Source organism: Amborella trichopoda, chromosome 11, assembly GCF_054954075.1.
Source record: "Amborella trichopoda isolate Santa Cruz 75 chromosome 11, AtrichopodaSantaCruz75HAP2 v2.0, whole genome shotgun sequence".
Classification (NCBI taxonomy): domain Eukaryota; kingdom Viridiplantae; phylum Streptophyta; class Magnoliopsida; order Amborellales; family Amborellaceae; genus Amborella; species Amborella trichopoda.
In genome coordinates this window covers 47,377,923-47,400,919 of record NC_142346.1, presented here as the reverse complement: position 1 = coordinate 47,400,919, position 22,997 = coordinate 47,377,923, and positions in this window count along the sequence as shown.

Here is a 22,997-nt window from a genome sequence, read left to right as displayed (position 1 = left end):
GATGTAGTCTCCAGGAGTAGTGGGATATGAACAAAAATTAGGGTTTTTTTTTAAGTCAATTAGGATTCTTTTAAGGGTGGGTTTGTATAAGGTTTCAACCTTAAATAATCAAATTAAGTGGTACCTCCAAACTTTATCATGAGATACAATTTTGGTGTCAAAAATCATAGGATGGTAAAAGAATCCATTTTTATCTCTAATTATAAATTGTTGACCTCAAAAAATGGTTCAAATCAAGTGGACCATGAATGCATGGAAATCTTGAAAACATACGGTCTAGGTAATGTATTGTAAGATGCATTTTTTTTAAGACTTGAAATCTCTTTTTTTCTCCATATCTGTATATCGAGGTGATCCATTAGATATTTTTTCAACATCAAAACAAGTTTTTTCAAAGAATTTAAAGGTATATCTTAATTCTACATTTTAAGGTATCAACATTATATAAACTTTTTCATGTAGACACATTACAACCCCCAAATCCACATTTGAGGCATCTCAGTAGCGAAAAGATTTGATGCTCCAGAGGAAGGAAACTATCTATTTTCTCCATTGGGCAAAACTCATGCTAGAAGTATATTTTAGGACCTAATATTTTGGAATAAATCTCTAGAACCTAGCGACTAATCTTAGAGAAAAAATAATAATAATTCACAATCTCTACGTGCCTAGAAAGAGTGACATCCCAATTCTAGTAACACTTAGATGGATCCCAAAATTAAGGATTAAAAAATTCCTGCCATGCATCTATTTTGTTGAAGGAATTGCTATGTAACATGCTCCCGCGGGATCCTACTACATGCGCCCATCTTAGTAAAGATACAGATATTTAGATTTTTTTTCCCGATATTTTAGTCCCTCCCAAATGCTAATTTAATATGTTTGTAACAATGGCTTAAAAAGCGGATCGGTGACCCGGATCGGGCACCTCAAAAACCGATTCGGATCGGCGAATCGGCGATTCAGATAAAGAATCGGGTGAATCGGTCAGAATAAAGCTTCAAAAAAATCCCAAAAAATTATTAAAAATTATTATAAATATTATTTTTTAGGAATTCAATAAGAAATGAAGGTACTCCATGAAGAATTTTCATGTTTTTGCATGAATATGCGAATATTGATATGTTCTTTCCCTGCATGAACTACTATTCAGCATTTAATTTACATCACACAAAAGGATAAACATAAAATTATCATGGAATAAGTATATCAACATACATGGACTATAATAAAGCATACAATTAGTAACATACGATCTAAAAATAAAATGACAGACGACGTTGTTGTTCTTCTTGATCACGCTGGTGCCATTGATTGAATTCGTTTGACAATTCATAGATTCGATCTAAAAACGAATCATTGATATTAGCAGGCGTCTAACTATACTCAAATCCCTGAGTGTTAGTGTTTTGTTGTGTTCCCAATCCAAAATCCCCGAAGCTTGTCCATTCTTCATGCTCACTTACACTGTCGTCCGCATCCCTACATTGTTGCTGTTGGGACTCGATATGTGAATAATATGGCTGGGATAGGGTGGCCTCAGAATCATCGTCTCTCTCATTTTCTCTTAGATCCCCTTCCTACTCTCCCTCATTAGGTGCAATATCACCGACATCTCCGACGAATTGTAGATACATTGATTGGCTGTTTCCTCTTTCATGCTGCTCATCACCTTCTTCAAGATCTTCCTCACCGATAGCCTCAAGGAATGCTCTCTTGTGCAACACTGACTCCTCCTTTTCTACTATCCATTGGTCTGCTGTGTCTGTGACAAATATTGTGTTTAAGTCTATCGCCCCATAGTCTTCAAGCTTCCTTCTTATTTGTTGCTCTCGGAGGTTTAAATTATAATGAACGCACACTAGTTTATGAAGCTTCTCAGAAGCAAGTCGATTCCTCATAGTAGTGTGCAACCATTGGAACGTACTCCAGTTGCGCTCACAACCAGTAGCAAAACATGTCTGGGAGAGCAACTTGATTACTATCCTCTTTAGGTGAGGTGCATCAGTACTATATATCTCCCACCATTCAGCTGGATTAAAATGCAAAAAGCATTGTAAGGGCAAGAACAATTCATAAGATTAAATATATGAATGAACAACATATTAGCGAGGAGATAACCTGGATCCATCATAGTTCGAGAATTCCTGGCAAGTCTAGTTCCGAAGGATCCTATAACATCCTTATACATAGCAAGCTAAAACAAATATATTACGTTTTAGTGCATTATTCCTCACAAATATAACAACTCAATGAAGTTATTACCCAAACATTAAATAATACCACTTGTATTGCTGCTACTTGGTTTCGATGGCTTCTCTCCAACCTTGCAATAATGTATCTGACTCCTTCCATAATCTTGTGGGGATGTTCAGGTGTCAAATAGAAAAATTTTGGGTTGAAGTAGTAAGTTACAAAATATATAGATAAAAAAATGTCATTTACAATTTCATAAAAAAATGATTTAAAATGAAACATTGTAATGATATAATTATATATTTACCAGCATAATGAATTGGACATTCAAATTTGGTGTTCCACCTCATTTCTATAATCTCGATCACTTTGCTAGCAAAACTACACTTCTCTCCAATAGCTAATTTCGCCCTCTCAATACCTTCATAAAGGATACCCATGATAGCTTTCTTGTCAGCATCCACCATTCTTAACACCATGACCAAAGGGGCAGTAGCCTCTACAACACTGGAACATTGAGACCAAAACCGCCTATTTGAGACTATGTTGTTCACTTTTATACCGGTACTGAACTTTGAGAGGCGGTCATTTAACCACTCTTCACAAGTAAACAATCTCTTTAATGTACCTTCAGATTCTCGAATGGAGTCCACAGCTAAGTAATCGGTCGCAAAGCGGGTTATGGTATGCCTGATTATCTCTTTTTTCTTAGAGTGTTCTCTAGGCATAAATAAAATTTTAGAGTGGTTGTATATAAATCTCGACACCAACCTTGCTTCCTCTAGAGTCTCCTTCACAATTTTGATCTCACTGATCTCCTCTAACATAAGATTGATGCTATGTGCAGCACACGGGGTCTATACTAGATGCTTTCTCTTATCCATCAACTTGTTGTTCGCAGAAACACATGCTCGCGCATTGTCCGTAATAAACTGGACTACATGCTTATCTCTCACCTCTTCCACTATCTGATCATATAGTCATACGTAGAAGTTTGCATCCTTCTTCGTCCATGATACTTCTTTGCTAGACAAAAAAGCTGTACCTTTTGAGGAATAGGCCAAGAAGTTTAAAAATTCCTTTTTGTTAATTTTATTCAACCAACCATCACTTATGAGAGTAATGCCTGTCCTTGGCCAACTCTGTTTATATTCTTCAATCCATTTTGTAAGTTCCTCCACCTCTTCATCTAATATTGGCCCACCGAGGTCATATGCCGTCGAGGGTTTTACCCCGGGCCCGACTCTCTGGATTGCACTGACCATAGGTGGAAAATATGGTCTATTAGCTGCATCAAAGGGAATCCCTTTATCGTAGAACCATTTACCAATATATCTCCCCAACATGTTTCTTGTACCTTTAATCATGCATTTTAGGGTCATCTGTTGTGACTTAGGCTTTGAGAGAAATGGGTATTTACGATCATGACCTGCAATACTGACACTCCTAGGTAACCTAGAAACAAGTTTTTCAACATCTGATTCTCTTTGATATATTGCCACCAACCCCTCCATACATATTTGAGCTGGGCCCGCCATACATGGTCGAGCTGGGCCTGCCATGCATGTCTGAGCTAGGCCCACCATGCATGTCTGAGCTAGACCCACAGGGTATTCTAAACCCACGTTCACTTTGATATTGTTCATGTAAACTCAATATTGTGGCCATGTCCAAGTCATTATTATATTGCTCTTCTAGGTCATTATTATATTGCTTTTCTGTATCATTCATGCTTGATGACGTATATAAACTAGCTATCTCCTCATTTATTTTATGTTTGGCAATTTTTTTACCTTTGTTAGCATTAAGAATTGCCGCCATCTTTTTTTTTACATTATTAAGGACACTAGTGCATGTAGAAACATCTCCCTTAACCCCTGTCAAGTGTTGCTTGAACCTATGTACCCCACTACTTATCACTCTTTGACAGTAATTACAAATAATTTTGTCTTTTTTGTTGGGATCAAGTCTGACCCCATGTTGCCATGCAGGGTCTTCTGCAGATCTTGACATGATTCAACTGTTTTAAGATATAAAAAGTTAAAAATTAACCTGACAGTTCAACAAGAAAAGATCACCATGTGTAGTGATAATATGTTGGGGTAGCTCATGTAGTCATATTTGTTATTGCAAAATGCCTCTATTGACAATAATATTTTCGTACATATCAATTACAAACATTCAGGATAATATAATACAAAATGCAAGCTCCAAACATGGCTACAACTCAATTATCAAGAACATACATTTTTTGCATTAAAAAATTAATAATAAAAACAATGCTTCATAGAGCCACCTAACATCAGTCATTCCAACAAGCGTTTTAAAAAACGGCGAGTCGAACCGGACTCGCCCGGTTCGACTCGGAAACAAGCGTGCCCGTGCCGTTTCCAACCGCAAATCCGTAACGTCCCGGTTCTAGAGTGGAACCGCCAGTTCCCATCTGGTTTAGCCCGGTTCTAGAGTAGAACCGCCGGTTCCCATTTGGTTCAGCCTGGTTCACACAGGTAACACATGACATGCACGTGCGAGCGTGCCCCACGCAGACGCACACTCACACGTGCACACGTGCGTCCGAGCGCACGTGCGAGCATGCCCCACACACACTCACACGTGTACACGTGTGTCTGAGCATACGTGCGAGCGTGCCCCACGCACACTCACACGACACGTGTGTGCGAGCGCATGTGCGAGCGTGCCCTACGCACACTCACACGTGCACACGTGTGTCCAAACGCACGTACGAGCGTGCCCCACGCACACTCACACGCGCAAACGTGTGTCTAAACGCACATGCGAGGTTGCCCTAATATTTTTATACATATTTTATAATTCATATTGCATAGGTATTTATATACCAAATTTGAATACCCATCTTTCGATGTGGGATAATTCCCAAACATCATTAAATAAAAACGAAATGTAAATCTAGTCTATTAATCAGCAGTTTATAATCACATGTAGTTAGATGGCTTGATGGTTATGACTTTGATTTTTTTACTTGAGGTCGTTCCCAAGGTCGAATCCCCTTGGGCATGTGTTGCATTTTTGTTGTGTATATAGTGGTTTGTATAAATATTTTTGTTGTTTTCGAATCCCCTTGGGCATGTGTTGCATTTTTGTTGTATATATAAGGGTTGGTATAAATATAAATATTTTTGTCGTGTATATAGTGGTTGGTATAAATATAAATATTTTTGTAAATAATATAAAAGACATAAAAAAATGAAAAATAAAAAAATTAATATTTTATATAACAGTTAATTTTTGTTGTATATAGTGGTATAATTATTTTTGTAAATAATATGAAAGGTATAAAAAAATAAAAATAAAAAGTTTATTCTATTTGAAATCTCCATCTTTCTACTAACAATCTCTTTTACTAAATTTATTATAAAAACCTAAAAAAATAATTTTTTGAAAAATTGAAGTGTTATTTCCAAAATTTGTACGCATTTTATTAATTTTTACATTGATAACCAAATCTTTTATTTTATTTATGAATTTTTACATTATAAATCATGCAATGTACTATTTTTCTTACAGTTGTCAATAATACATTTTAAATTAGATAATATTATAAAATATTTTTAATTTGTTATTATTTGACTAATAAAATAATTATAAAATGTAAACTAATAATTATAATTTCAGTATATAATATTGTAATTAGTGAGGTTGTAATAATTTAGGATTATAGTTAGTTAGGCTGTAATAGTTTGGGTTTTTTTAGCGGGTTGGAGTTTTTCGCCAAAACGAGATTTTAGTGGCCATTCTTTCATTGGTTAGTCTACTCTTTATAATAATCTACAGATATAATTATATATTTTATCCATGATGATTTTATGATTTTTCTTTTATGTGATGCAAATTTAATAGTTAAAATAAATTTATACAGGGAAAGAACATCTCAATATTCACAAATTGATAAAAAAAATGAAAGTTAATAATGTAGTGCCGTTATTTTTTATTGGATTCATAAAAAACAACATTTATAATGAATTTTAATAATTTTTTCGGATTTTTTTGAAGCTTTAATCCGACTGATTCAGCCGATTCTCGATCCGGATCGCCGATTCACAGATCCGGATAAGTTTTTGAGGTGCCTGATCCGGGTCACCGATCCGCTTTTTAAACCATTGATTCCAACTAAAAAATGCATTAACAACATATTAAAAAAATACAGTTTTGCATTAAAAATATAATAACATGCATTTTTTTCTATAAATAATCTATCAACATACAATTTTTTCAACAAAAACATTAACAATAAAAATTTTAAATATGGTTTAATACCTCATGATAATTAAAACCTTGTCACGATTTTCACATCTTTTCGAAAAATTATCATTTTTCAAAATATTCGATCACGGAAAAAAAAAAAAAAAGTACAGCAAACTCAAACAATAAAAATTAAAAATTGGGTTTAATACATCATGATAATCAAAACCTTATCACGATTTTCACATCTTTTTGAAAAATCAACATTTTTCAAAAAAATCGATCATGGATAATAAATAAATAAATAAAAATACAGCAAATTTCAAAAAATTCGATCATGGATTACAAAAAAAAATTCAATCATGGATTAAAAAAAAAAAAATAACAAATTTTCAAAAAATTCGATCATTGATTACAAAAACAATTCGATCATGGATTAAAAAAAAATTCACAAAATTTCAAAAAATTCGATCATGGATTAAAAAAAAAAAATCACAAATTTTTAAAAAATTCGATCATTGATTACAAAAAAAAATTCGATCATGGATTAAAAAAAACAAATCACAAATTTTCAAAAAATCGATCATGGATTAAAAAAAAAAATCGCAAATTTTCAAAAAATTCGATCATGGATTAAAAAAAAAAAAAATCATAAATTTTCAAAAAATTCGATCATGGATTAAAAAAAAAAAAAAAACAAATTTTCAAAAAATTCGATCATGGATTACAAAAAAAATTCGATCATGGATTAAAAAAAAAATCACAAATTTTCAAAAAATTCAATCATGGATTACAAAAAATTCGAGCATGGATTACAAAAAGTTCGATCATGGATTACAAAAAATTCGATCATGGATTACATAAAATTCGATCATGGATTACAAAAACAAAAAAAAACAAAAAATTCGTTCATGGATTACAAAAAAAGAAAAAAACAATTCGATCAGGGATTATAAAAAATTCGATCATGGATTACAAAAAACTCTATCATGGGTTACAAAAAAAACAAAAAACAAAAAATTCGATCATGGATTACAAAAAAAAAAACAAACATTTCGATCATGGATTACAAAAAATTCGATCATGGATTACAAAAAAAAAAGAAAAAGTATATATATATATATATATTTTCTTCACAAGGCCATCTTACATAAGCCATTTTAACTCAAAAATCCACCTCTAAGCGAATAATTTACATCCAATTGAGTACATTTTCTGATAAACAACAATATAAAGAATTAAAACCCTAAATTTTGAACACATTATCATCAATAAATCAAATCAAATCAATTAAATTGAGCAAAAAAAAAAAACCGCAGTTCTTTTCTTCACAGACAACAGTCATTGAATCTAAAAAATGAGCTCAAATTGAATAAATCAGATCAAATTGAATACATCTAATTATAAACAACACTATAACGATTAAAAACGCTAAAAATCTAACACATTATTTGTAATATATCATGAACAAAAAATCGAAAGGCCGAAAAAAAAAAAAACAGCAGAAATTTTTTTCCACAAACATCACTGTGTTCATCTAAAAATTCATGCTGTAATTGACAAAATTAAATAAAATTGAATATGTTCAATCATAATAGACACAATAAAGATTAAAAACCATACAAATTGAACTCATTATCTTCAAAATATGTATGAAATTAATCATATGGCGGGAAAAAAAAAAAAACCCAAACTTCTTATCTGGTTTTATGAACCCGAGTCTTCAATCTCCAAATAACTATGTTTTTCTCAACGATTATCACAAATTCGTAACATAAGGTTTTGATGGACAACTTTATGATCAAAATGCCTACAAATTTTGATAGATTCATGCCCTATTTGGCATGAAACACAAGGAAAGGCGGAAACCCTAAAAATGCAACTTTCGTAATCCAAAAACACAAAATTTCTCAACCATTTAATCCGTGAAAAAGCTGAATAAAGCTGTTTAAAGCCTGCATATTAGATCACATGTCAAAAAAAACAAGAAAAATGATAAAAAAAAATGACAAATTTTGAAGAATCCCGTGAAGAACATTGTGCAGCACGTGTTCTTCACGGGACTCGCCGATTCCGTACAGTGAATCGGCGAGTCACTGTACAGAATCGCCTGGTTCTCTCTAGAACCGGGCGATTCCCGTTTTTTTGAGCGATTCGAGACGTCTACTGTCGATTCTCGAGTCGAATCGGGTCCGGTTTGACCCGACGTTTTTTAATCACTGGTTTGTAGAGACTCACATGTGGTATTTTAGTACAGATGCGTTTTGCATGTTAGCATATTGACAGATGGGGTTTTATATATGGGAAACGTTGATATAGTGCCTGGGCTCTAAACAATCAAATTAGAGCCTACCCCAAAAATTTTATTAGAATAGGTCATTTTGATTCTCAAATATCTTAAAATGGATTTCAAGTTTTGGAAATAGTGTATTTTATAACGCATTTTAGATCGTCAATTTTCTAGATTTTTATTTATTTGTCAATCTACACTAATTTTGAAGCTTTAAGCTTTATAAATAAAGATGAAAATATATTTTAAGGCTATGACAAAGATTTTCAGTATTGAAACCACATTTCTCAATACTATTTGAATGTAGGCTCTAATTTGATTGTTTAGAGCCTAGGCTCTATACAAATCGCACCCTTTATATATATATAGACGGTTGTATAGTATTATGATGCAATAACCTTAAAAAACTATCTTATGGTCATTTGTCTGATCCAAAATTTGAAATATACACTCTTGTTATTCTAATGAACATTGACAAAAAAGGAAAATTTGAAAACACGACCTAGAAAGTATTTTTTTAACCCAATTAACATATGCCGTTCATTTTTGTGAGATGCTTAGATCTAGGCCTTAGAAGGAGTTTTTTCATTTCTAATTTTTTTGGATGGCTTTATTATCATTAGATGAATAATGTTAAAAAAGAAAAAAAAGAATGATTTTTAGTTTATAAAGGCTAAGATCTTGAAATTTACAAAATGAATGGTCTAGATTCGTTTTTGGAGGAGACTCATTTTGACCATATCTAGGATTCAAATAAAATTTTTTTTTTTTTAATGATTATTGAGATGAAGAGAGTGTGTGTGAAAAATTTGGGGTCATAAAAATACCACAAACATGGTTTTCCAAAAGTGTCGTTGCATTATACTATGATACAACCGTTGCATTAGATCATTGCTATATATATATATATATATATATAGGGTGTGGTTTCTATAAGGTTGCAACCTTAAACCATCCAATTAAGGCATACCTCCAAATTGTATATGTAGTTTTGGTGAAAAAAATTATTAATATTATCTCAAAATCTATTTTTATATCTAGTTATAAAATTTAAAACTCCAAAAATGGTTAAAATCAAGTAGTTCTATAAACATATGAAAATCTTGAAAATGGACGGTCTAGATAATGTATTGCAAGATGCACTATTTTTGGGACTTAAAATCTTTTTTTTTCTATATTCATACATCGCGATGACCAATTAGAGGTTTTTTCAACATTAAAACAACCTTTTCTGATAGATTTTTGAGGTGCATCTGTAATTCTATATTTTAAGGATGCAACCTTATATAATATTTTTTCATATATATATATATATATATATATATATATATATATAAATGATCCTATAGGAGCCTCCCTCACCCATGTGTATAAGACCTCAAAGGATCACCATTAAATTTGACATTGATCTATAGAAAAGTCAAGTCCCACACCCATGTGATAATTTTTCTAGAGATCCATATCAACTTTAATGATGATCATTTGAAGTCCTACACACATGGGTGGAAACGAATCCTATAGGATCATTACTTATATATATATATATATATATATATATATATATATATATATATATATATATATATATATATATATATATATATATATATATATATATATAATAGTCTCTCACCAAACACACATTTGGTAGTGGAGATTAAGACATTAGGGTTTTGATCATACAAAGGCCCCTCAGGAACATTATGTATATTTACTCTATCAGGCAAATGACCAACTTCAAAGGATTGGATTTGAAGGGATTGAGGAATCATTAGATAGTTATTTAAAAAAAGAAGAAGTGGATTTTGAGATGTTCAATATCAGGTTTTGCCTTCAAAAAAATTGGATGGTCTCTATTCAATATTGAGTTTGCACCTCTTACATGACTTGTATGATGGGTGGTTGAGTTTGTACCCCTTTTGGCTAGAGCATGACCAGTCGAGTGACTCGACTCGACTCGCAGACAGTGGTGCTTAAACTTAGATGAGGAGTTATACATGTTTACTCGGGAATCGCCTAGTTCAACTTAGATTAGGAGCTATAGGGCAATTCTGTACTAAGAGCCATGAAATCTTATGAGTCTTCAAATGATTTCACGATGTTGTAATTTTTCTGGTTAAAAGTTCCCTAGTCCGACTCAAATTCGCCCTTGTTGGATTCGGGAAACTCAGGCCTGAGCCACGTCGAGCCTGACCTCGAGTCTGATATGTTAAACAATGGTACTTAGAAAAGAGAGAAAGGTCCACTTGATAACAGGGAGCTAGGGTCACTGACGGATATAGAGACGATTTCATAGTTCATGTGCTTGTGTTCTCTTCAACAAATTCATAATGCTAAGCATTTATTCAACTTGATCCTCCATTTCATAGTGGTCCCTTGGCCTTGCCATTTGTGCTCTTCCAAAACTCCCAATTTAGAATGTGCTATCGTTTTTTGTTTTTCACCGCTTTGATTTGGATACAATCATTTAAAATTTTCGGTTTATGTGGATGAGCTATATGTTGAAGATTGATGCCTTGTATTTTGAAGAAAAATATCTGTCAACCTAGGGACTGGCGTCAAAAAAAAACATGCTGAAAAAATAATGTCCCAAGATTCAACAAGGAATGGAGGGCAGTATATAAATTTTGAAGCACTCAAAGTCCTTCAATTTTTTTTTTCAAAAGTTATACTCTAGTGATTCTTAGATGGATTCCGAAATTTAAAACAAACATTTTCCATTAGACTCTTTTGCATGTGGTGGACCTTTAAATATGGTTACTTCGGTGATTGTGGAATTTGAAGATCAAACAATATATTGACTTGATGATTTTATGTCGACTTGAAATGATTTGTATGGAAAATGTGTTGTAAGATAAACCATTTTTAGAGTTTGAAATTTATGTTTTTAGATCATTCAATGCAGAGAGTGGAGATCACCAATTCACAAGTTCCTCAAAGCTTCATTTCGAAGAATTTGAAGTTCATAACCATTAAACTAAAGTAATTAAGCATAATGTATTTTTTTGTTTTTTTAACCAAAACGCATGGGGTGATTATGATTTGAGGGTTGCATACAAAGATCCTTGAGTAAGATAGTAATTTTGTCAAGAAATAGGACAATTGAGTCCTAAAAAATCAAGCGTTAGCAAAATGTTAGAATGTTAAGATTATAAGAATGTGAGTGGTATAATTCTTTTTACCAAATATACTTTTAAGAGGCGGTGGTCAGGATGGTGGGTGCTACAACATGACTGTTGAAAATACGTATGGAAGCTTTAGGTATTAATGAGCACAATTTAATACGCATATAGGTGGGAAAAAATAAGAGCCGAAAGAAAAAAAAATTTATTGAAAAATATTTGGCCTCGGTGGATTGTTACACACTCTTTCTCACTCTACAATTTCTCTCTACATAAGGCATGGTCGCCTCTCTCTTATTTTACATCTCTTTTCTAACTCACACTGACCCCTTTGTTTTTTACCTTGCCCTCTTACTAAAACCAAACCACCTGTACATCACCTATAACCCACCTTTCAATAGACCTTTACTTTTCGCTTTCCTAGTAGGAGTCTAGGTAATCCTTTATTTTATCTTAAGCCTAATTGGATTCTATCTAACTAACCCTTGAGATAGGGATTTATCTTGATCTTAAATCTTATTTGATCTTAATTATTTGCCCATTAAAATTTAACCTTAGCAATGTTTTATCTTTAAAAATGACGACTTGAGTTCCACTCCTACGAATGGATGACCTATTAGTGGTTACTAAATCTTATGGCTACATCACATTTGAAAAAAATCACCCTAAGTTCACATTCGCAAAAATAAACTTGCGCAGAGTGAAACCTCTTATACAAATGCCACAAATACTTCAAGCCGTCATAAATAAATGAAAAGGGTGATTTATCAAAATACATCTTATTTTTCAACTATTTAATATTTTGTCATTTTTTACTATTCTAGCTCAAAATAATGTGTATTTTAATAGCCATTTTGAAATTAATTCGAAATACATGGTTAAAATATTAAATAGTTAATATCTTATGAGTATTTGACAAATTTCCCAAAAAAAGGGATAGCTGCATAAAGTTATTTCTTCGCACAAGCTTGAAAGAATTTGTTTAACTTTGAGCATGGCCAATAGCACACTCTTAGCCACATAATTTTACATTTGACAATTAAAAGTAATTGTAATATTTTTTCACGAATAAACAATCTTTAATTATGTACTTTTTGTTCTTTATCAATAGGAAAGTTTTCTATCCACATGATGTGGATAATGGATGCATGCACAAGCACCTTCTAACAGTGCAGTTTGAAGCTGGCCATAATCTAACGACTAAAAAACGTCTATATTTTTATTTAAAGATAACAAAAATTTAGTTTGAACAAAATAGATTGACCAAACACCCTTGACTATTTTAGGGGTATTTTGGTTAAATCTTTTAAATTTTTATTATTTTTATTTGGAACGATCTATAAAAATGAATATCCCTCCAAGCCTCAAACAAAATAAAATTTATAAATAAAATAAAAAATATAGGATGAGGCTATATTCGGTCTAAACTGTTGAAGAGTACTCACTCTCGAAAACTAAGTGTTAATTTCTCACCTATTCTAATAGTCAATTCACAATATACAACTTATATAACGCCCGAGCATATCGGTAAGGCATAAGAGCTTAGATGTTGTAAAGTGTAAACAAATGTTCAAAACAAATGTTCAAATCATTTATAGCAACAAAAAAAAAAGGAGGGGTTTTACCCCAACTGAAGAAATATAACGAGATAGTTTTTGTTCATTTGACTGACAATCTCGCATGGAATTTCACCGTATTGTTTCAATTAGAGGGCATACAGTGTACTCCAGCGGGAACAAACTATGTAATAAGTCCTTGAGCCAACTAATTGATTACAATGACCTTTTTTAAAAAATAAAAAAATAAATAAAATAAATACTGGAATCCACTTCAGAATTAGAAAAGAGTATATATTTTGGGCAAAAAGGTTGGAATTTGAGTTACTAAACACTTAGGGCACATTTCTTTGACTGATATAGAACATGCTAGAAATTGGCGACCGAGCTATTTGGGTGTGAAAGCGCTTTTCCAAGCTAAAAGGAAAGCTACTTCAGTCACGAAGTTTTCCAAGGATTTTGGGATCGCACTTTCACACGAAGCAAAGGTCTTAGATCTGAAATTGGACGATCCATGTTTAACCTCTGACATTGTTTTTTTGTAAGCATATATGAAATTTTTAAATTTTTGCTATTTTTCATTAGGTCGAGGAGGTTACATCTCTAAAATTTGGGGACCTCCAAACAAGACTCTTGTAATGCTCTTATATTCTCTATTTTCTTTTCTTTTTTGCTTCAATTAGATGGTAAAAAGGTTTACATAGTTGTCACATCTTTAAGTTGCACTTAGAGACTTAAATTCTCAAATCATCTGACCAACCATATTGGTGGTTGGTCTCTTTTAACAGTTAATGTGTAAAGATTAGAACTCAGTCACCTCATCCTCCCTAAAAGAGGTTAGAAAAAAATCTAACAAATTGTCACTAAAAAGTGAGTGTCACTATCTTTATGGGTCCAAGATGCTTGTTTGAATGAATCCCCTAAAGATTTTATACTAAGAAAGTGATTTATTTAACCATTTAAAGACCCTCTAATGGCTACTTCAGACAACACTTTATGATAAAAGGCAAAAAAAGGGAAAAGCTTTCTCCTATCTTAACTTTCCACAAATCACAAAGGAATCCTTATTCCTTAGCACCATGTCTTTTCAAGTCTCTCTTTCTTCTTTTGTGGGTGGAAATGGTCTAATCCTTCTGGAATTATTCTTTGCTGAAAAGATAAACTGCCCAAAAATGAAAGGAAAAGTATCATGTCCACATCATATGGACGGGTGGATGGTTGAGATCTCATAGGCCGTATCCCACTATAGAAAATTAGTCTCGTATTTAATTTTTATATTTTATTTATATAAGATACTTACTTGATTTTGGAATGTAGGTGTATTTTTCTACATGGGTGCCGTTTGTATAGAGATGAGGCTTTAAACAATCAAATTAGAGCCCACCTTCAAATAGTATCGAGAAATATGATTTTAAAATTGGAAAGTTTTGTGATATCCTTACATTATAGTTTTTATCTTTAGTTATAAAATTTAAAGTTTAAAATAGTATAAATTGAGCAGATCTATGAAAATCTTGAAAATTGACAATCCAAAAATACATTACAAGAAGCATTTTTTCCTAAACTTTAAATCTATTTTTTTTATCATGTCCATGCATCTTGATGTCGAGATGATCAATTTGATGATATTTGGGAATCAAAACAGCCTCTTATAGTGAAAGTTTTGAGGTAGGCTCTAATTTGATTGTTTAGAGCCTATGCTCTATATAAACTTTTCCCTTTCTACATATAACATTTTAAAAAAATGATTAAAAATATTTTAAATAAAAAGTGACCAAAATACCTATAAATTTATTTTTGTCGATATTTTTATTCAAAATGTTTTTTTAGTGATTTTATTCAATGTTACTTGTAAAAATGAACCTAAAACAAATTTTTTTGAATAATAGTATTTTTATAAAAAATTGAACATAAATAAATATATATATATATATATATATGAAAAACACTACAAAATGCCTATAGGTGAAGTTCTACAGGACTTCACCAACGGCTTTATCACCATTCAAAGTTTATCACATGGTCACAAATATCTGATAGTGTTTGAATTTTAATATTTATTTAACAAATCATAATGATCTGAAATTTTGTAGGTGCATGCGCCTTAGTGAAGTTTGAAATCACAAATTTTGTAGGTGTCTAATAGTATTTGAAATCACAATTTTTTTACAAATCACAATTACTTACAACCATCCAATGTGAAGTTTGATAGCTTGGACGTGTCACAAAGTTCGAGAAAATTTCTTTTGAAATTTGAGCATAGTCAATGGAATAATTACAGTCACCCAATCTCACATCCAATGGTCAATATTGATGTCTCACTTTGTACCAAAGATAAATTATCTCATTTTATATATATATATATATATATATATATGGAAAAGATGGGGATTAGCCCACTAGCTCATATGAATATATGAACCTAACGTTCCAGATTAAATATGTGCCGACCTGACGATCACAGATGTCCAGTAGTGTTTGAATTTTAGCTTTTTTTTCTACAAATCAAAATCAATTGTAATTTTAGGAGTGTGTTCATAAAAAATCGATGAATATTCAAAAAATATCAAAAAATATTTTACATGAAATAAATTGACCAAAATACCCTCGAAAATTTTTGGAGGTATTTTGATTATTTTTTTCAAAAATAATATTTTTTTAATATATTTTTATTAGGTGCGTCTTGATGAGAAGAACACACACCTAAAATTTTCAATAATTTGGATTTGTAAAAAATAAAAAATAAATAAATAAAAATAAAAAACTAAAATTCAATTACTATTGGATATCCGTGACCGTCAGATCGGCCCAAATTCAATCTAGGTCGTTGGGCTAATATGTTCATATGAGCTAGTGGGTTAATCCCATCTTTTCCCATATATATATATATATATATATATATATATATATATATATATATATATATATATATATATATATATATATATATATATATATATATATATATGGAAGATACTACAATACAAAATGTCTATAGGCGAAACTGAACAGTGATTTCACCTACTCTCATTACTGTTCAAAGTTCATCGTACAGTCACGATTGTCCGGTAGTGTTTCATTTTTCAATTTTTTTTTTTTACTGATCGGAATGACATGAAATTTGGAGTGTGTGTTCATAAACAATAGACGAATCTACGAAAAATATCAAAAAAAATATTTTACATGAAATAAATTGATTAAAATACCCCCGAAAAATTTTAGGGGTATTTTGATCATTTTTACGATTTTTTTTTTTTTATGATTTTATTAGGCGTGCCTCACTAAGATGTACACATGCTCCAAATTTCAGATTATTCTGATTAGTAGAAAACAAATGAAAAAATAAAACAATATCGGACAATCGTGACCGTACGATGAACTTTGAATGGTGATGATGGTAGAAAAAATCACTGTTCATTTTCGCCTATAGGCATTGGGAAGATACATATATATATATATATATGAAACTGGATGACTTAGAATATGTGATTTTTTTCTGCACACAATTTGAAAGATCAATGGTACACTATGAGCTAGTCGATTTCAATTTTGATGGGTAGGGGTGGTTACTACTTTCTTCTGCTTAGTGTTTTAAAACCCAAATTGGTGGGGTGGATTTTTCACCTACATACATGTTGAATCGTTGGATCCATAATTTGAAATAGGTCCAAATCGGTGATCTAGAAAAATATTAAAAATAAATAAAATAAAATAAAAAATTAAAATAAGGGTTTATTGGGTGGGAATTATATGGGAGCTAAGACAAATTATATATATAGGGGGTTTTAGTGAAGAAACTGGTTGGAGGCATACCATCTCAAAACCGGTTCAATCTCGACCGATTCCCATCCAATTTGGATCAACAATCTTTGTTTAGAATACTACTTATACCAAAAGTAAATAATCTTACCGCATAAGGTTAAGAGCTCCATGAGAAACTTGCTTATCATATATTATCCATATGGAATGGTTTGGATGCCCTCATAGATGTTATTGTTTCATTATATTTTTGTTAGGCAAATCATTTATTCTCTCCTATGGTTGAGTGGTGTGTAAGTTGGTGCGGGATAAAAGGTAAGATTCTGCAAATGCCCGAATAGCATGCTCTACTGCAAGAGCATACTATACATCTCCTTCCAAATCTCCTTCCCCAGGTAAAAGACCTATCGGAGATGATTTTTTTCAATTTGAAATTATGGATTTCACGTAGTAAACACCGAATAATTATTTTCATGAGAAGAAATTGATTTTTCAAGCTCCTAAACACTTATATCTCACTACCCAAAAATAGAATGACCTTTCTTAAAACTTAAGATAATTTTTTCAAGCACATTTATATAGAGTACATTTATTACCTTAGAAAAACAAATAAACCCCCTTCCCTAAAATTATAAAGGTGTGGATGCCATAAGGTTGTAATCTTAAACAATCCATTAAAGGCACACCTTCAAATTTTATCATAAGATATAATTTTGATGTAAAATATTCTTAAAATTATCTCAAATCTATATTCAAATCTAGTTATAAAATTTTAAACTCAAAAAATGATTAAAATCAAGTACATCTATAAACATATGAAACTCTTGAAAATAGACAATCTAGATAATGTGTTGTAAGATGCACTATTTCTGGGACTCAAAATCTTTTTTTTTTCATGTTCATACATCTTGATGTCGAGATGATCAATTAGAGGGTTTTTTAACATTAAAACAACCTTTACTAATGGATTTTTTAGGTGCATCAAGAGTTCTACATTTAAAGTTGCAACCTTATATAAACTTTTCCCAAATTATAATTCCAAAAATCCCACTAGTGCTGTAAATATCTCATAAAACCCCCCAAAAGTTAAGTTAGAAAAGACGTTTAATACATTTTTACCTTGTCAATGGTCCAAATGACATGATTTTTTCTTTTTTTATTAATCACCTTACTATCTAAACATGGAAAAGCTATCTTTTTCTTTCTCACCAAAAGACCTCTTACTTGCTCTTTCCCTCTAGCAACCTTCCGTTAATTCTTATCTCTCTCTCTCATCTCGAAAACCGTAAATTAGGTTAAAAGAGGGATCACATTGATTTTTAAGATGAAGTTATTAGATAAAAGAAGGGTAAATTTTATAATTTGGATAATGAATATCATTTTGTTATTTAATTTGGGGGTTTTCCGTGTGCTTTTTACGAGACCAAAGGGTTACTTGGGACAAAAGTTTTAGAGAGGGGTAATACATTTTTTTTCTCTAATTCTTTTATTTTTAAATACATGTTGATCATTGAGTTGATGATGAAGAGATTACATTCCCAAATTTTGAGTCCCAAAAACTAGAGCAGTACGAGGGAGTTAAGCTATAGTATAATCCTATGGAAGCATACAATCTTTTGGCATTTGCTAACCGCAATGCATAGAGGTCAAGAGACTCAACGTACAATCAAAATATGGCTAATTTATCAATAATTTAATATTTTAATCTTTTTCAACTTATATGTATTTTGATGGGTATTTTGAAAAAGAAAAAAATTATATAAGGTTGCAACCTTAAAAGGTAGAATTACAGATGCACTTTAAAAATCCATCAAAAAAATGTTATTTTAATATTGAAAAACCCTCTAATTAATCATCTCGACATCGAGATATATGAATATAAAAAAAAAAACATTTTGACTCTCAGAAATAGTGCATCTTGCAACATATTATCTAGACCGTCCATTTTCAAGATTTTCATATGTTAATAGATCTACTTGATTTTAACCATTTTTAAAATTTAAAATTTTATAATAAATTTCAAAATAATCTTAATAAATTTTTACACTAAAATTACATGTTATAATAAGATTTGGAGGTGTGCCTTAATTGGATTGTTTAAAGTTGCAACCTTATAAAAACCACACCCAAAACAATACGTCCTCTGTTTTATATAGGAGGAGGTCCTGTTTGCTTTTCCCCAGTGTTTTTTTTTTTTTCTATGGGTAAAGAAAGCTATTCAAAGGAATGGAATAAGTTTTGACTTCTTAGTGATTTTTTATTCTTCTTTAACACTCCAATGTGGTTGAAACCTTGCCATATAACAACACACATAAGTGGCACATAATCATACATGGGATATTACTCGGTGTCAATAATTTGGCATCTATCTGTTTGTGGCATTTTAGATAGAAGGTAGTGTTTCACACAAGAGGAGGAGAGATAAAGAGAGAAGAGAAAAAAAAAGAAAAAAGAAGAAGTTTATATTTTCTAAGAAGAGGAACAGGAAAGTTGTGAAAATATGGTATTTGTATTATTAGGAATGATATAGGTGATTTTATTGTGGCTTTTGCAGCTATGTTGGGTATCAATTCGAATAACGCAGTTGAATTTTATGTATTTGAAAAAGGTATTTCATTGGCAATGGTGTTGAATTGTGTATCTTTTCTTACTGAGAGTGACTCTTAAGTTCCTTGGATATTGCTTTTAATTTTGGATAATAGTATATCTAAGCTTGTATCTTTTGTTGATCAGCAATGGAAGGCACAACACACTTATAGGGAGGGAAATATGGCTGCGGATTCTTTAGCCACAGTAGCGGGGATTCTTTAATCAAAGTAGCGGGCTCTATGAATGAAGCAATTGTATGGCGTGTTCACCTTTAATGCATTACATTGTTTCTGATGTTGCTAGTGTTCTCTTGCTAAAGGTTGTATAAAATTGTTTATGTAATACCTCTTTTGATTATTTAATAGACAGGTAGGGCCAATATCCCACTATTTCAAAAAAGAAAAAAAAAAACGCTCTCAACATCCACTGATTTGAGAGTGAGAGAGAGAGGGGTCAAACCAGCAAAAAGTGGGAAACTATATATTTTGCAAGTGCATCCCAAAAGGTCCATAATGCACACTCGTAAGTAGGGTTGGCAATGGGCCGGCACTGACCCTGGCCCGAGCTGCGCCAGGCCAAATCTGACTGGCCTAGACAACTGGGCTAGTGTTGCCAAATTTGCTTTGAAGCTTTATTTGATTTGGTTAGAAAGGAAATTAATTCAGTGCTTCAGCCAATTTAGAGAGACTTCCGACTTTTTGTAAAATTTAATATAAATAACGTATATACTTATATATAACAATATATCAAAATAATAGAAAAAACTTAAAATAATAATAAAATATATTTGTTCGCTTCGACCGAAACGGCTGTGTCAACTTGTTTAAAAATTCCATCGAATCTCAACCATTTCTTGATGCACACCGCTGTTTACAGATACAATCCCCATGACCTCGAATAGGTGGGGTGTCATATTCATCCGGTCTGCTTGACAACATGAGCACAGGTTCGGACTCAATGAGTCGGGTCCAGGTTCATTTGATACGGTATTGATTAAGTCGGTATTGGGGTTAACCTGACACACACACAAGCCTATGAAAATAGTATAAGCTCAACATCGAGGGATCTAATGATGAACCGCTAGTGTTGTGTCAAAAATTATTTTTAACTAGAAAGAAAAAAAAGAAGTTAGATGTTTCATACTTTTTGCACACTTATGTGCCTTATCTAGGTGCTCTAAACAAAAATAAAAAAAATATTGTGTAGAATGTGTCTACCATCTCAATTTGTCCAAATTTCCACATAATAGTCCATACACAGACCAAAACATGTGCAAACGACGAAGTATATTATACAAGTATACATTTATTATACAAGTATATTATACAAGTATACATTTATTTAATTTATTTAATTTTATATTTTAGGTCCAGTTGTGATTGACCTAGACTTCTAAATCTGGTTCGGATAAGATCAGGTGAGGTCAAGTAGACCCAAACCCGAAAATGCTTACATGCCTAGCGGTTATGGAAGTTCTCACCATTCAACAATGGATCATAAAGTGATAAATATCTCACCGTCCAACATAGCAAATGGGCCGTGATAACCTCCATGACCATGCCAGTCCCATGTTCAACACAGAGTCATACTCCACCTCCCTTGAAAAGGCCCATCGTAAAAAAAACAAGCTCTCCTTCATTTATGTAAATTTAAAAGAAGAGATAAATTTATCAAGTTACCCACCACAAAAGATGAATAACTTAAAAACTTTAGCATATTTTTTGCTTTAAATTCAAAATACCCAAAAAAAAAACCAAGATATTGAGTTGGAATAGTGACAATTAGGCATAATAATAGATAATTCAATTGTTTTGGGTGTTTTCATAATTTCTGCAAAAAGAAAAAAAAGGCTAATTATAAAAAAATTCCATATGTTTTCTAAAATTTTTAAAAACATTCAGATTTTTCTAAAATTATGTCCATACCTATTTTCCCACACTTTAATGTTTCTTTCTCAAAATACCATTCATATATCATAGTTCCAATAGAATGGAAATACTTCTTACACTCTCTCACGTCTGAAATCATTGTAAATAGTGCTATGGGCATCACAATACTATTAATATTGTGATGCTTTATTGCAGCACTTATAGTGCCGTGATATTGTGAGTGGCTTGATGCTTTTGAGACGTGTTTAAAAGCATCACGGTACTCGATAATGCATTATTACAAAATTACTATGTGCTTCAAGTATGAGAGAGAACACGGTGGGGATGTTATGATCACATTTTGGATACATAAACGGTATCTTAAAAAAAAAAAAAAAAGAAGTTGTGAGGAAAAAGATTTATAAATATAGTTTGAAAATAATTTAAATGATTTTTGAATTCATAAAATACAAGAGACATTTGTAATAATTACGCAGAGAAGAAAAAGCAAGGTTACTTTCTTTAGTCAAAAACCCTAGATTTCCTCAAAGCATGTCACCATCACACGTGCAAACCTACCCTCAAATCCCGGTCCAAAGACACCGGGATCTGACCCACAAGGGAAATTCCGACGGCGAACAATGAGGGCCCAATGAAATGTGTCCGAGTGGACAAATCACTGGTGTCGGGATCGGAGAGTGAAGCCATTTATGTCAGAAGGTGCACGCCTTTGTACTTTTGCCTGGCTATAACTTATAGCCTATAAATGGTACATCAAAAAGGTGCTCACGCGGGACATGCTGTAAACACAGTCGGGTTAGAAACCGCTTAGTATTATTTTGCAGAAATTAATGTTTCAGAATCCATATTATTACGGTAGATTGTTCACCCACATATATGTCTCTAGCAATTTAGATTGGATTTGGATCGATATCAATAAGTGATCTTCTTCATACTTGAATTTTATTTTTATTTTTTACAAATTCAATTTATTTGAATTTTGAGTGTACACTTTTGAAAAATAGACTAACCCAATAACGACATTAAAAAGAAATTATAAAAAATAAATCGATCAATATACTCTTAAAATTATAAAAGTATTTTGGTCAATTTATTTTTTATGAATAATTTCTTTAATATTTTTATTAGATGCACTTTGTTGAGAAGAACTGACACTCCAAATTTAATGTGATTTAAAATTATATCAAAAATATTAAAATTTAAATATGAAATACAATCGTGACTATCAAATCAACCCAAATTCATTATAGACCCTCGGGTTTACATTATTACATCAAATTTAAACCTTGAAGTCCTAATTTGTTTTCACAACCCTAATGTTCAAGCCACGATGATTTAAAGGTTTTCCCATGCTTGAATCGATTTAAAGGTCTTT